The 16,250-nt window shown below is 36.7% G+C and overlaps 1 long non-coding RNA gene across 2 annotated transcripts in view; it reads left to right on the plus strand.

Moving 5' to 3' along the window:
* Positions 1 to 16,250, plus strand: part of LOC137335184 (uncharacterized) — a 37,511-nt gene that overhangs the window by 632 nt on the left and 20,629 nt on the right. The window contains exons 2-3 of one of the 2 annotated variants that reach the window (XR_010966356.1): positions 1,270 to 1,642; positions 13,547 to 14,038. This is a non-coding gene — a long non-coding RNA (uncharacterized lncRNA). Of the gene's footprint in view, positions 1 to 1,269; positions 1,643 to 13,546; positions 14,039 to 16,250 lie in introns of those variants that run through there. The other variant, XR_010966355.1, reaches the window with a different exon arrangement.

A 16,250-nucleotide genomic window follows, 5' to 3' on the forward strand; every position in this document is an offset into this window, starting at 1 on the left:
CTGCACTTGTGTCTGACAGTGGGGCTCAGACAGCCCTTATCCATACAACATGCTCCCAGATATACATGTCTGTGTGTGCGTGAGTGTGTGTGTGTGTGTGTGTGTGTGTGTGAGTCCGTTTGTGTGTCTGTATCTGTACATATATTTTAGTGTGATGGTGGGAGCCTGTGTGTGTGTGAATGCAGGAGGTTGCAAGGGTTTAATTCTGCCGTGGTGTACTTCGTATTTAAAAAAAAACTGCAGAGCAAGCAATGGACTGGAATGATCTAAACAGAAATGCGAGACCTCTGACATGCGATCACTTTGAAAGGTTAAAAAGCCTTTTATGCTTAATGCTGAGACAGGCTGCTTGATGGATGCTGACTGAAGTGATGTAGTAAAAAAACAGTGATAAATAACAATAATAATAATAATTACTTAATAGCAGCAGATCTTACAATGTGACTAGAGTTAGTAAAAGCTCACATCCCTTAAATCATAGCTTAATAAAAACTTTCATCCCACTTCCTGCCTGGGGAATTCTTAAAAATTATTGTTGAATCTAAGAGCGATATTCTAAGGGGGAGGTAGGGGGGGGTGCGGGATTGTGTCAATTTCCTGCCCTCCTCGTGTTCATTGCATGTATGCATCCTTAGTGAGATCACCCATAGCCAGCTTCTGATTTCATTTGTTTCTCATCATCTGTCCTCCTCATTTGTCAAATGGCAGAGGAATGTGTCACAGATTCATCTTCACCTTCCTGTGCTCCCATTATCATGTGAAATTTTAAAGGTGCTGACCAGCGTTTGAGAGAATGCAGTGCAGCTGAACTATCCCTGACATCTGAGGAAAGTTAGTGTGTTTATGAATGGAAATATCTTTCAGACAAGTTCTTTCTTTTAAATGAACTACTAAAAATGACAAGTGACGGTAAAAGAAAAACAGCGGGGCCTTTTGAATTTTTTTTTGAAAATTAATGTTTCCTACTAGCTTTAAATGTCATTGTTGAAGTTTGTTTAAAGCATCCCGGTAGTTTTTATTAGAAGAATGTGTGAAATTGTAAAATTCATTAACACTAAGACATCTGCTCCGCATTTGCCTGTAAATTGGTATTGATCTGTGAGGCTTGGACGGAGTAGCAGTCAACAAAGCAGGTGAGTGGATGAGCGGAGCATACCATTACAGCAATGCTGAATGAGCATTAAGTGCCCCGTGTGACCTCTTGCTTTTGCCTTAGTGCCTAAATCCTGCCCATAATAGCCTTTTATTCAGTCTGATCATCATTTTCAGCATCGCCACTCTGGCCACATTGTTAGGGGAGGTTTAAAGCTCAGCCCGGAATGACTGTGAAGCAGACAGAGAAAGACAGAGACGGAGAAAGAGTGACTGAAAACAGAGGACAGGATTTGAAACCACGAGGGGCCGAACCGGTGTTCCGTCCGGCCTTTTGAAATCTGTGTTTGTGGGGAAGCCTCGCTGTCTTAACAGCGACTTGCAAGTGAACTGTCAGCGATGGCAACAGATGTGTGCTTCAGCTGCGCTAAGTCTAAAAGTGCACGTACCCTGAAATCAAGAAGTAATCCCAGGAGCAACAAAACATCCACCAGTCAAAAAAATGACTCGTGGGACCCCCTAATAAATGGAATTTGTCACTTTAACCTAGGTAAGCAAATATCTTTTTTTTCTAAACTGCGTGATGAACAATCAGTTTGGATAATTAAAAGTCTTCTTTTTGATCTTAGCATGAATTAAAGTATTCAGCGTGTCATGGCTGCAAAAATGTCTTTTACTGAAAGCATCGTGAAATGTAGTGTTCCCTCCCCAAACTCTACTGTATACTAATCCATAGAAAATATGTGAAGCGAACTGTGTTTCCATATTGTAGTTCTTAACAGTAGTTTTAAAACAAAAAAGAAGGAAGAAAAAAAACACTTTTAACTAGTGCTTTAAATTCGCTGCATGTAACCAAGACCCTGGGGAGCAAGGGATTCTGAATCAGCATTTTTTTTTTAACGTGAAGGATGCGCATCCAGCAATTACCTACTTGGAGCACATACTTCTTTATATGCCCATATGAACCTTGCAAGCTATGGAATGTAAAGAAGTATGTATTTCTGGTAGCGAATGTTCATCGGAGAAGAGTGACCATTCCAGAAAAAAAAAAAATTTGCCTGACAGGGCAGCCTGAATGTTGGAGTCAATTGATGAGCTTGTTGTAGTGCATGTATTGTTCTGTCACTTTTCCTGTGTCAGCAGGTGGAATTGCTCATCAGGACATTAAATATTCAATATGCTGACTGCGGCACTGCTTTGAAATGCAAGGCTGGAGGAAAGCTCTCGGTCCACATTTGTTTTAACAGACCAGAATCAAAGTAGCATTAATTTTATTTATTTTGAAAGGGGAATAATGTCAAGTAAATGGTGACAATTGTGTTTAGTCAGGCAGTCACCACATTGTACTACCGTACTTCAAATTGCAGGAGTACCCTCATCTCTAGATAAGTCTAGCAGCATATAGCAGCATGGCTTAATTCTTTTGTCACCAGAAAAAATTTATTTAAATCTGATTTTTTTTTTTCTCAGCTTGAGATAGTGACTTTTGTTTTTGCCTTTAATATATTATTTTTAAAATTAGCAATTTAAGAATTCCCAGCATATTTTCAGTCAAATATTTTGTAAACATACTATTCATATATTGCTGAACCTCGAAGAAATGTTTTCCATGTATCTGCCAAAATGTAATTCAGCAAGAGAGTTGCCCTCCTTCCATATTCGAGGCTGCATAGTTTGGAAAGCTTTACCTAGGTTAGAAACTACTATAAAAATAAAAAAGTTTCGCCGCAAAGTCACACTAGACTTTCCAGATTTAACTGATTATGTTGTTCTTTGCTCTTTATGACTTTTTATAATAACGTAAAGAGCATAGAGTAAAATTGTATGCCTATATTACATTACAAATGTTCTTTATTTTAAATTGTATTTTATGATCATTTTAAAATTTCATCTTAATTAGATGTTTTCATGAAACTAGTACCATACTGATAAACAGAAATTTAAACCCTGCACGTCCTTCTGGAAAGACCGAGTTGTATTTGTGATACAATGAAGCGGATTAGATTTTTTTTTTTGATGTTTTACATGTGGCATGTTTCTTTACCATATTTTGTTTCCACCAGACATGGCTATGTATGCATTTTAGAAATTATACATTGAAATAAATTATACGTCATGTCTTACTATTTTGACTAGTTAGTTAGAAAGAGACTAGTTAGTTAAAAATGGAGACCATCTATAATTTAATGAGTAGGATTATAAGATTTTAAAATCCAGTAAAAAAAACGGTTTTGAGATGTACCGTTATGGAAAGGCAATTGCACTTTGAAGTTGGAAAGTTTTGAAAAAGGTCAGAGGGTGTAAATGTTGTTGATTAGTCAATCGTCATGTGATACATGTTCTGTAGGAGAATCCCACTGATGTTAAGCCCTGCGGAGGTATTGCGACAGCAACAGGTGTGAAGCAGACTAGATTGAGAACATTCTGCGGTATAAAAGGATGACCTTTGACGAGGGTGACAGAAAGGCATTGTGGGCTATATTCAATCCAACTTGACAGGCACAGTCATACAGAATAGGTCTACATTCTCTCTTAAAGTCTTGCTCCATTTGGTCATTGCAGATTTGAATAGCATTTTATGACCATGTTGGGCTATTTGGTTAATGCATTTTATCTACTAGTCAACGCCAGCACCTCTAAGAGAACTTATGATTTATTAAAAGGAAGGTAGAGGCTATTGCTTTTGAGATATTTTTCTTGACTGTATCATAATCTTCAATTTACCAATCAATTCTGATTTTGAATTTCAATATGTAGGATCTCTTATCAAAATAGCCAAAATAATTTTATCAAGTATTCTGTCCTTTACACGGCTTTTTTCAAATATATGCTACATTCATTAATGTTTTAGATTTTTTTCCCTACTTAAAAGCTTAATTCCAAAATTGTAACGCATTAGGTATTTTGCACTGAAAAGCATATTGGAAGTGAATCCAGCAAGGTGCCCTTTATGAAGTCAATTTTTTATTCATTTATTGCATAACCAAGAAACGCCAATGGGATCATTCAATGAATGTTCATTGGTAAACTAGCAATCCAGTAAATTTTAGTATCTACAAAAGATAAGACAGCTTACAATCCAAATTTAATAGCTCAACTATCAAAGCCAGTAACCATTTTATTGCGCAAGTGTTTAAAACCCTAGACTTGGCCCCAGCGAAAGCATTAGTGAATGGCGCATAAGCAATCTCATTTTAAACTGTCGTCCCGAAGTGAAAAATGTTGTGTTGAGAAGTAAACCACTATTAAGCATGATTAGATTGACCCAAAGGACAGATACTTCAGCTGCTGCATTAGAGGTCGATCGGTTCGTTCACATCAGGATGGAGAATTGTAAGACCTTTTTTTTAAAAAAAAGAGCGCAAGTGAAATCAGAAGCACGTGTTCAGAATTAAAGGATGGGAAGAGTTTGATGTAGAATGCCCAGGGTTAGCAGAAGTGCATGTTTTATATGTGGTAAAAGATTAAAGAAGGGAAACGCCAGCTGCCTTTTTAGCATAAATTGAGAGTACGGTACCTGGATCAACAAATCAAAAAAAAAATCTGCTGAGTCAGAGTTTGGGCTGTGCACGTCCTATTGCAGAAAGATTAGCACTGCACTGCAGTATCTCTTTATGCGTCTGACACTGGCCTGGCTATTTAATCTTGCCCTATTTCCACAGTTATATTTGGATAAAAGTAGAGAAAAGGCCAGCTAGACCCTCAAAGACATTCCACCACACTGGTGTAGTTGCGTCACACATGCTCTCAGCTGAGAAGGGCCGTCTCTATCAGTGTGATTAGCTTTCCCCCTCCTCTCCAACCTCTTCTCTATTCCCCCTCCCCTCCCAAAAGGTGTAGAAGTCTGAACATTTGCTGACACCGTTGTAATTGAAGGATTTTTTCAGGAAGCCTGATTGACGTTCTGAACAGATGCAGCTTTTTATGAAATGCTCTACTGCCTGAGCAAGCAGCTCGCCATGCCCTGATATGGGCAGTGCATGAAAGTGCGCTGTTGTCTAAATAAGCACCCCAGCAGCCCAATGTGTCCAAGAACACCATGACAGCTGATATAAATAGTCGTCATTCTCAGCTGCCCTCTGTGCCGAAATCCCACTTAACCAGCACCTGTAATGGAACAGCGAGATGCTTTTCATGGTAACCAAATGTACTAGTGTACAGTGATTGGTAGCTGAACAGCTGGGCAAGATAAATCTGAAATATTCCTGTTGTCGGCCGTCATGACTTAAATTTAAAGCTGTCAAAACCAATTTTTAAATATATATATATATATTATCTGTCCATTAACACACCTAAACCAGCTATTTTTGAATGTTTAAGTTCCAAAGTGATAGCTTCAGTTATGAGTATTGACATTTTTCTTTATCTTAAAGCTATTGAAACTATCTGATTTTATAAGGACTACATACATAAAAGATAGCATGCATTAGCAACTATAAAAGGCTTCTGTATTATTTGTGGTCATTTTTAACCTTTTTATATCAAACAAAAGGAGTAGCCTTGGCTTCAGAGTGAAATTCTGCATGATTACAATTTATCTAACAAGATTGGTATATCGTACACAACAGAAACAATCCTATTTAATGCATACTTTGTACTATAGCATTCAATAAGATTGATTGAATGTAATATTTAAAAGAGTCATTTGGAAAAACTTTTATAACTTTCTTTTTGAAATGTCATTTTTTAACATGTTGGAATTAGATGCTGGGTAGCACAGTGGGTAATACGATTATCTGATTAAGTCACCCGCACAGTCAATTGAACACACGAGATGTGACACTTAACCTCTGCGTTTTTCTTCCTTGGGTCCGTTTCAGTTTATTGAAGTAGCTACTTTTTATTTGTTCAGCTAAACAGTACAAGTGCTCTCTGATAGTCAAATCCAGGCCAGTTGGCAGGAGAAACTCTGAATCTATTCAGTATTGTACAAAGAGCATCAGAAAATAGCTGTGCTAGCTCATTTCTGTCCTGAGTGCTCATTTAAACCATTTGAAGTCAATATTCTTTCTCATTGATTTGGTTCAACGTTGCGAGCAATTTTTTTTTAAATGAGATTTTAAGTGAAGAATTAATATTTTATCACAGCAGCTGAAACAAACTCCGGGCTCTTCCTCATTAAATAATTAAATTTGTGAAGTTGAAAGTTTCCGGATTTTATTAAATTAATAATATTTTTTCAGCACATATTGCATTAATAAAGCAAATGCTGTTGCTGATTTAAAGTTAAAAGATACACTGTCTCAGATATCAAGCTCCTCTCCATATTCATAAAGTAATGAAATAATTTTTATAGATTAAAATTTAATATACCAAGTGTTGGCAGAAAGGTAGTAATAATGTTATTAAGAAGGACCTCAAAAATGACAATGTTTTATATTTGCCTTTTAAAAAAATGGAAAAGGTCAGCACGTAGGGTTGAAATGTTTAACATTCTGGAGAGGTTACTTTGTATTGTATCAGTTAATTGATACAATTACTTACTTTTAGGGGCAAATTTTCACCTATTTGTGATACAATTAGGTTGAAAACATTTCATTTCTTCGAATAAACACAATAGCTCAATAAATGTTCAATTAACACATTGTGCTTTAGTTTACACTGAAAATGGCCATTATGGTTCCCAGCTGATGATATAATTGTGATTTAAAAACCTAACTCACAAAGAATGCCCACTTTAATAGTGCAAAATGGATTTTGCAGTAAACCCTCTATGGTCTGCTTTCTTAGCTAAATTAAGTAATTAAAGATGACAAAAAAGCTAAAATCTTTCAAATGAAGGTCTTCTTGTGCCTAAATTGTTAGTAGTTAACTCTAAGAGTGCTGAAGTATTAAACCACTACAGCTTTTAAAACAATGTATAATTTCTACCATACAACACGTGCAAGCATTTAAAAAATGTTTTCTGTAACAGCTAACACAAAATAGTAACACTTAGAGTCAAGTGTATCTCTTGTAAAAAAAAACAATTCAGCGCATCAATTGTTTCCCCCCTCTAATAAATCTATGGCCTTCAACTTGTTTATAACAGATTACTCTGTTTGCTTATTAGGAGAGTTACTAGGTTTAGAGGTTGTCAATATTGGACGATATACTTTGAGGATTAAGTCATTTTACCAGGAGGTTTTATGACCAGCCTGATCACTGCCAATGCTGAGATTTAAGACGGTCAGCTGATTCGTTGAATCCTGCAGTTAATTTCCAGGATCATAAGGGTGATCTGCGACTACCTTTCTTGCTGTTTATCCTAACACCAATCCATCTCAGAATACATTTATCTCTCATTTGCTTATCTAAATAAATACATTTACTTATTTAGACTGTCAATAATTGATTAAAAACAATAACTTGTACTTTAGCCCTTTGAGCATTGCAATATCTTTCAACTTCCAAACCGTGCACTGCTTTTCTTTCCTAGCACCTTGCTGAAGTTCATTTCGTTACTTTTTAGGGGCTACATCTCACTTACATATCACCTAACCACTGCCTCTTGATTTAGTTCATCTTTTATTCCCTCCTTTTCACCCTGAGTTGTATCCTGTGCCAATTTTTAAAAAGCATTTCGAAAGATAAATTTTAGAAAATAGCATTAGAGTAATGTACAGAAGAAAGGCCCTTTCTTGATTTATTGTTTTCTAGCAACATACTAAAATATTATAATCTTTCCAGATGTTTGATTCTGATATAAAATTCCAGTTGTAGTCCCACAATGTTAATATGCAGACGTACAGCACTCTCTATAAGCAGAATGCTGGACTGATCTCCCCTGTCCTGAAATATTAAGTATTATGCTTATTTTCTGTTAATCACATAGTATTAAACATAAGTGTCACTGGATTTTTATTTGTGGCATCAATAACGACAATATGTGTAGCTATACTTTTTAAAGTAAAGACAGATTTTGGGTTAATTGAGAATGCTAATGTGATAGATAATCTATTAATGATCAATGGCTATACTATAGCTCTTTTGCTGCCCTGCCATGCTATTTTCTTATTTTACTCATCATTTAAATAGCAATTACTATCAATAGCCACACTGACTGAAGTGGCATTATATACTATATTGAAAGTGCTGTAAGAAACCTTGTATGGTTTGTATTTGACACTTCTTTAAGGAGCAAGTTGTTGATGTATCCATTTTGCCTTTTTTGTTGAAGTGTCTGAAGTGTCGTTAGATCATTGTTTCTTTATATGAACTTTTCTGCAGAATGCAAGTTTCACTGATTGTTGTTTTGTATGAATCAGTAAGTCTGATAGGTTGTTTAAAATGCCATCCTCGCAATCTCACCGAAAATATCAGTTATTTTTTTTCCTCATTTTTTTTAGTCTGCATCCGATTTTGGGGCATTGTCTTCTGTAATAATTTTATTTTTCTATGCTGGTCTTTAAATCAAAAAACTTACCATTACAATCTAAAAAAATAATAACAATGCATATAAAATAGTTATAGAAGAAAATGAATGTTAGGAATCTAAAACTAAAACAGCTATTGCTAGAAATACACAGCAGGGCAGGCAGCATCTGGAAGAGAAAGATGGGCTAATACTTAGAACATCCGAATATAAACAATGAGTTCAACAACTAATGGCAATAGATTTTATGGAGTAAGGTTGAGAGTATGGTCCAACTAACTCAATGGTGTCACCAAAGTCCATTTCTGAAAGTTGGAAAGTCTGACTGTATCTCTCATTTACAAAAATGATTATGTGAAGCATGACTATTTTAATCGATATATAAATAGAGACCTGCTCCTCGTCAGGAAAATAAAAATGAGACTGAAAGATCAACACAAGCTCTCTGCCTTGTGCCAACTATAGCTATGAAGTCAGCAGTTGAACTTCTCCCACCCTCTGACAATTCCACTCTGCACTCACTGTCCAGGGGTATGATCCACACAGTAATTGCCACCCTGCCCACTTCTTTTGCTTCTATTCAGCATCTTTCTCCAGTATACACCTGAAACCAGGATTGGAATAGCATAGGGAATTCAAACTTGTGGCTCATCACCGCTGGGTTACAATAAAGATGAGTCCAAAAGCACTGTGTCTCTGCATTACCCCAGCACCTCCATCTTCATATTTCCTTGCAGTCAAAATAGAACCTTATCTGGTATTCTGTGAATATACTACAAATGAAAAGGGTTCAATTCAAGAGGAATGTTAACAAAATTATAAAATAGTTATCACCACTATAAAAGATAATATTCAAATTAAATAACAACTGGAACTCCGAGTCTGCATAGGCACAGTTTGGCCACCTAAGGGTTTCATCCAATACACTGCTGCAAATTGAGAACCAGTTGGTCACAAAGAGAAATGTGATTTGTGGCATTCATTGTGGGTTTCCATCATAAAACTTTGCAATGTGTTTTGAAATATTTTTCATTTCATTTCCCACAAAGAGAAAATTCATTTGTTTTCATCAAGAAGAACTATAAAACGCATAAGGATTTGTATTTGGGAGGTCGTACAGATAAAATAAAATCGCATCAGGAGGGGGTATTCCCTACATTGGTTACACTGAATGAATTAGAGGTGAATAAATCACAGCCTGGCAAACCTCCAGTGAAGCATTCACTGTGAAAAACGTGTAAAATTGAAAGTAACTAAATTATGAGAGGGAAATATTATTCAGGATCAATTATTCTGTCAAATTTTAAGTACTGTTACTGTTCCTTTATTGTTGAAATTCTTTTTACAGCTTTACTATTATAAAACTTACCAATAAGCTTTGGAAAATCGTGGAATCTTACAATACAGAAGGAGGCTGTTCGACCCATCGTGCCTGTGCCGGCTCTTTGAAAGAGCTATACAAGTAGTCCCACTTCCCCAGTCCTTTCCCGTAGCCTTGCAAATTTTTCTTTTTAAAGTACATATCCAATTCCCTTTCGAAAGTTATTATTTAATCTGCTCCCACCACCCTTTCAGGCTGTGAATTCCAGATCATAACAGCTCATTGCGTAAAAAACATTCTACTCAACTTCCCTCTGGTTCTTTTATCAATTATCTTAAATCTATGTCCTCTGGTTACCAACCCACCTGCCAGTGGAAACAGTTTCTCCTTATTTACTCTATCAAAACCCCTCATAATTTTGAACACCTCTATTAAATCTATTAAATCTTCCCTTAATCATCTCTGCTCTAAGATCCATATAAGTCCTTTATTCATGCTTATAATAGTGTTCTTAGTGTTGTAAAAATAAATTTCAATAAACCTGAAGATGATCAATGTTCCATTTTATTAATTTTGTCTTGACTGTGATACACTGCCCAAGTAATTGATTTACCCATTGTATAAAAATAAGTTACACATGTATTCCTAGCATAAGCCTCAGACTACACGCCGTGAGCTGTACAAAGCAATGTTGTCCTTTGTTCAATAGGCCAGTAACAATAAGTGCCAAAACTTACCAGTAGATGCGCTTCAGAAGGCCTGGAAAATAACTCAGTGTGAGTCCACCTACTGTACATTTGATATTCTTGATTCATTAACAGCTCTGATTGATTAATAGTTTCCAGAAATTTTGGCTTCCTCCAAATATGGCTCTCTTCCTTACAAAGAGCATTGTGGTTCCAATTTACCATGTAAGTTGCACCTTATCAAATAAGAGGAACTAGCAACTGACACGGTCACAAGGGACGCTAGTTGCTTGAAGTGATAGGAACTACCATTATCAGTGGTTGCTGAATGTATAGAGAATTGCTTGTTAAGTTTAAAATACCATAAAATGACAGTACCTATAAAGATGGAGACTAATTTTAAAACACATCATTAAATTGATAATTTAGATGACTGTTATTGGATAATCCAATGAGCACTGTTAATCTATACTTAAATAGAAACCCTTATTATTTTTTAGGTAAAACTATGAGGCTCATTGTAATGTATTGGAACCTTTTCACCTTACATACAATAACCATATATTTACCTACCCAGATTTCATATATTCCCCAGCCTTAATTGAAGAAAACATGCAAAATGTATCTGAATCTCACATATTTTGTCACAGGAATATTTCAGTGTTTTAAAAGGACATCTCCTGCATTGTGTTGAGATACTCAATTTCAGCGAACTGCTAATTTTTATTTTGCACACTTGTGGCAAATAGACTTTAATTGTATTTGTTAATGTTCTAGATTAATCACATGAAAATAACAAGGGAACAGTTCCTACAAACAAACCTGTTTGAACTTCAAATATAGTTGACTTAGACCAATACTTACATTCTGCGCAGCAGATATATTGAGGTTAATGACCTATGAAAAATATAAATGAACTAATTAAATAGCCAATTGAACAAACTCCAGTGAGCAAGTATTCCTCATCAACCCCACTTCCTTCTGCGTCCACTCCAGAAAAAAACTCTTCAAGTTGCTTACAACTGCACTTTCAAACTTCCAACTGCCTAGCCTTTGGCCTTCGATTCACCATAATACACCTACAGTTGTTGATTTGTTCATCCACTCTCTCATCTCCAATTTTGATGCCCTTGTACCTAGCAAAACTTTCACCCTCTCTCATCTTGGTTGTTCTTCATTTTACAGTCCTAATCTTTGCTCTTTCAAGTTCAAGATTGGAGCATGTCTGAAGCACAACTGACTTAGCCATCCATTGCCAGATTTGGCTGGATCATGTCAAACTCCACTGAGCTTCACTATCCTCTACCAAAACCATTCAGTACTCTTGGATCATTCTGGAGATCCAAGTTAATCCCCAGCTTTGTTTCACCACTACCAAGTACCCCCTCTCCCCTGCATCCTCCACCCTCATCTCTGACAACCAGTGCAAAGAATTCTTTGTCATCAAGATGCAGACCATCCATTCAGTTGCCTCTGCTGCTTCCTTCCTTCCCCTTGCCCACCAAGCCTAACCTCCCTCATGCTCCCCCTCTCTAGCCCCGAACCCTCATCTCCCTAGTTTCTCTCCAATCTCCCATGCTTGCTTCTAGTTCACCTTTTGTATGATATCCACCTCCTGCTCCCTCAAACCTATTTCAACTAAACTGCTGTCCACCAAATGCCTCTTCCAGTCTACAATGCTAGCTGACATTGTAAATGATAGTATCTCCTCAGGCACTGATCCACTCATTTTATAAACTGCCATCATCATCGCCTTCCTCAAACAGCCCATCCTTCGTCCTACCTTTGGCGGCCTTGCCTTCAGACGCTTGTGCCCTGCACTGTGGAGTTTCCTCCCACCTCCCTCTCCTCCTTTAAGGACTTTTTTAAAACCTACCTCTTTGACCAATCTTTTGGTCACCACTCCTAATATCTCCTTCTTTGGTCTGGTGTCCTTCTTCCTTACATCTCAGTGTAGTGCCTTGGGTTTTTTCGCTACCTTAAAGACAAGTTGTTTGTTGTTCAGGTTAAGGAAGTAGAGTTAATTGCCACACAGAATTCCACACCACTGTCTTAGATTTCTTGGTTAACTTTGCGGAAGTCTGAATCTCTCCATCGTCCTAGGTTAATTGTAGAATCTGTTTTCCTGAAATTAGTGCTGATTTTTGTGTGTTTATTCTGGGGTGCCATTACAGCAAAAGTGCTCTGCTATAAGAAAATAGGTCCAGCTCAATAGCATGCTAGAATGGAAATCAGTAGCACTGCATCATATATTTTGTTTTGGTCATTGCATAGACCATATAAAAATTACCCTTATGTATTTCCTGCTTAATTTCCATGTGTGTTCATTTCTCCACCTGTCAATTTCTGGATGTCGTAGCTTTTCCTGCATCATGTTGCTATTGTAACATTTTTCCTCCTTTTAACTATTCATTTTATTCCATTACACATATCCTCATTTTTGTATATTTCTTCCAAATTCCTTTGATTGCTTGAGTGGGGGAAGAGGAGAGACAGTGTCCCTGTCTAACACAAGCAATTTAATGTTAACTGAATATTTGTTTTGCCACATCTCAATTTATAGATGTTTTAATGCTGATGGGTAGTTATGATAGTGTGCAGCTCGTATATTCATCAGAGGTGTATCACTGAAGAGATGGTGCATGTTAAAGAACGGTGCTGTTACAGAGATTGCAAACTGATCTGCAGAAAACAATAACCATCTTTGCTTTTAATGTTATTCGTATTATTTTTTTTTTCTGCCCATGATTAGGAAACTCTGAAGAGGACAAAAGTGCCAGCCTGCAACTTTCTAGGATACAATAATTTTTGCGCTTAAACTTCCACCTGGGAGATAATTATCCATAATAAATAAGATATAGAACAGTTAAATATTTGGAGTACGTGTAAAGGAAATGAGCAGTAATAGGCTAAAAATACCAAAGAAGATTGATGTGACTGAAATTTTATCAGTACAATTGATAAGTACAATATTATTCTATATGGTATTGGAATTGCCAGTGTCTGTATGGTAATTAATATATGATAATTTGATTATATTCTTGCATAAAATGTGAATGCATCATTTTTTTAATTGATAAATCAATATTTCAGATAAACATCTGCCCTTTCTTGAGCCAAATGCTTTGCTAAAGCTGGTAAAATGGAACCAAATCAACTCTTCTATGGATTTGGTCCCCTTCAACCAGCTGTAGCTGTGCATTGATCGCCACAGCATGAGCTGGAGACAGAGAACGTGCCTGAGCTGAAACTGCCAACGAATGCTGAAGATAAACAGCTATGAAGACATTGTCAATAGGGAAATTATGGTGCTTGACATCTGCAAATATATCATGCACGTGTAAACTGGTAGGCTGAACCCTAGTCATCAAGTAGGCTTGTACAAATCTAAGAGCATACGGAAAGAGAAATCTTTATCCTGGCATTTCCTTCTGAGGTGTTATTTTTTTTTCCCCTAACAGGAGAATCATAATGCATCAAAGCAATATCTTTCTTTATGTAGCCAGCTTGTAATATTAGTTAATCAATACTTGTACAAGTTGTGTGTTGATTATATAAATAAATGGTTTAATCTCTTTTATCTGGTTCACTGGAGTCATCACAACAATTTTCTTCCATTATTACGACAGTCAAGAATTTTTTTTCCTCGTACTCATCATAGTGATGGACATTAGGGACATAATACTTTCCATTTAGGCCATCCAGAGTCTGCATCAAGCTCATCCAGAATAAATGTAACATGATTAGTTGCAGAGTAAAGCTCCCTTACTCTGCCCCAACCTCCACCTCATGAGATCACCTCATACTGCATCAGTTTCTTCATTTCTTGCACCAGCCACGTTATGGCTTTCTAAGTGAGATTGCTCGTTTAGTAACAATTAGTGATGAATTAGGGTTAGTTTTATAGTATGGGTCCATGACCATTAGGAACCTGATTGCCCAAACCTATTTCACTTTGTACCCTTGTAGCCAACAGGGGGGTTTATACCTCATCAGTCAATACTGAATGTGAACCCAAGCTTAGATCTCAAAGCTTAAAGGCTATTATCTAACCCATTGCACCACCCAGTCCATCTTCACCCCAACCAGCAAGTTGAGCCATCTTAATAGAAGGTTACAATAATATTTCAACAAATACAAAGCAAAAGTGTAACAGTGAGCTGTTAATAGATTCATTCCACATTATTAATTTCTGGAAAGTCAGTTAATATGTTAAAGAAAAAACTAGTATGACTAGACCAAATTAATTTCTAGTTCTTCAGCTGCATCCATATAAACAAATGATAATAAATTTGGGTGTCCTGTCTCTCCGACCCTTTGTGGGCTTCTCAGCACTGGGATCCAGGTTCTAATGCTGCAACCTTACCAGCCTAAAAGAATCTCTATTTTGCGGTTCCTGTATTCAGAGAGAGGCGTGCGATACCGGCCACTCTCCCCATTTACATTTACATCCAGCATCTTTCTCCATTAGATGCCAGGCAAAAGCAGAACTGGTGAATTCAGTGGCAATTTACAAGTTCCATGAAAAAAGTAGGCCTCTGTTGCTGCCAAAACAAGGTAAGTTGGCATTCTTATAAAGGTAAATTCACCCATCTCATACTCCCAGCAGGGATCTATGTGTGAAAGAAACACGGATTGGAGAATCGGTGCGATCTCTGATATGCGCTTCTTTTAAACATCGCTCCCTGTTGGGAGTGCTGGATTAGTGAATTTACCCTGTATTTTCAGGTACTGCCAATGGTACGAGAGCCATATTTGTGCTGTCTGCTGTACTTCTATAATGTAAAACCTTAAAGCTCCTTTCTGGTTAGAACAAGCTTGTTTGAGAATACCTACAAATGCTGCTGTTGAGATGCATTACAAACTGTTCCAGCTCAAACTTGAAGGCAGAAATATTCATTTGATCTGTTTGTGCTGAGCTCCTTTCAAAGGCAGTAAGAACACGTCCAAATCTCAAAATCAACTGCAGCTCAGATTTAGATCACTTTTAAAGCTTGATAGAAATGCAGACTCAGTATACAATGCAACAAACTTTCCAGCAGTGCTTCAAATTATAGCAGCAACAGAATTGAACATGATTCATGATGTGTCAAAATATTAAAGCAAAACAAAAAATGCACCTTATTAACAAAACTAACTGTATCATCTCATCTGTAATGCATCCACGTTAGGGCTTGTCAAGAATAAGAACCATTATTTTTATCTGAATATGTAAGCTAGAGAACTTAAAACATTATTTGATATAAATGTATTTTTTAAATTCTCAGCAGCAGCCAACAGCAACTGCTAATAATGACTATTCATCAGTGAATCCACAAACACAACGATGAACAATTTATGCTCTTGAAATGGTCGCAGCTTGTATACATATGGTTTAGGATTACAGTGCCCAACCAAACTGTCCAGTGGAAGATGAAAGTTCTGTGCTCATTTATTCATTGCATTAAAATAAAATCATATGAAGAATTTCATAATCCAGAGACACATACTATATTAGATTCAGATTAATATATATATAGAGGTAATATTTTTTCTTTACCACTTGGGCAATAATGTGACAGGGCAGATCACCCGCCCTTTATAGAACCCATCTGATTTTCATTTCATTCTCTCCACCAGATTCCCGCCCAGGTGATGAAGACAAAAATCTACCCTTTAAAGTCTTGCATCTAGCATAGGGCCATTAGTCTCACACTCTGTTACAGATGCAAAACAATCTTAAAATAAAAGAGAAAGAATACCAGTCATTAACCTGGAGCCTGAAATCTACAATCAGTTACAATTGCCCTCTGATTGA

Source organism: Heptranchias perlo, chromosome 19 (assembly GCF_035084215.1).
Source record: "Heptranchias perlo isolate sHepPer1 chromosome 19, sHepPer1.hap1, whole genome shotgun sequence".
NCBI lineage: Eukaryota > Metazoa > Chordata > Chondrichthyes > Hexanchiformes > Hexanchidae > Heptranchias > Heptranchias perlo.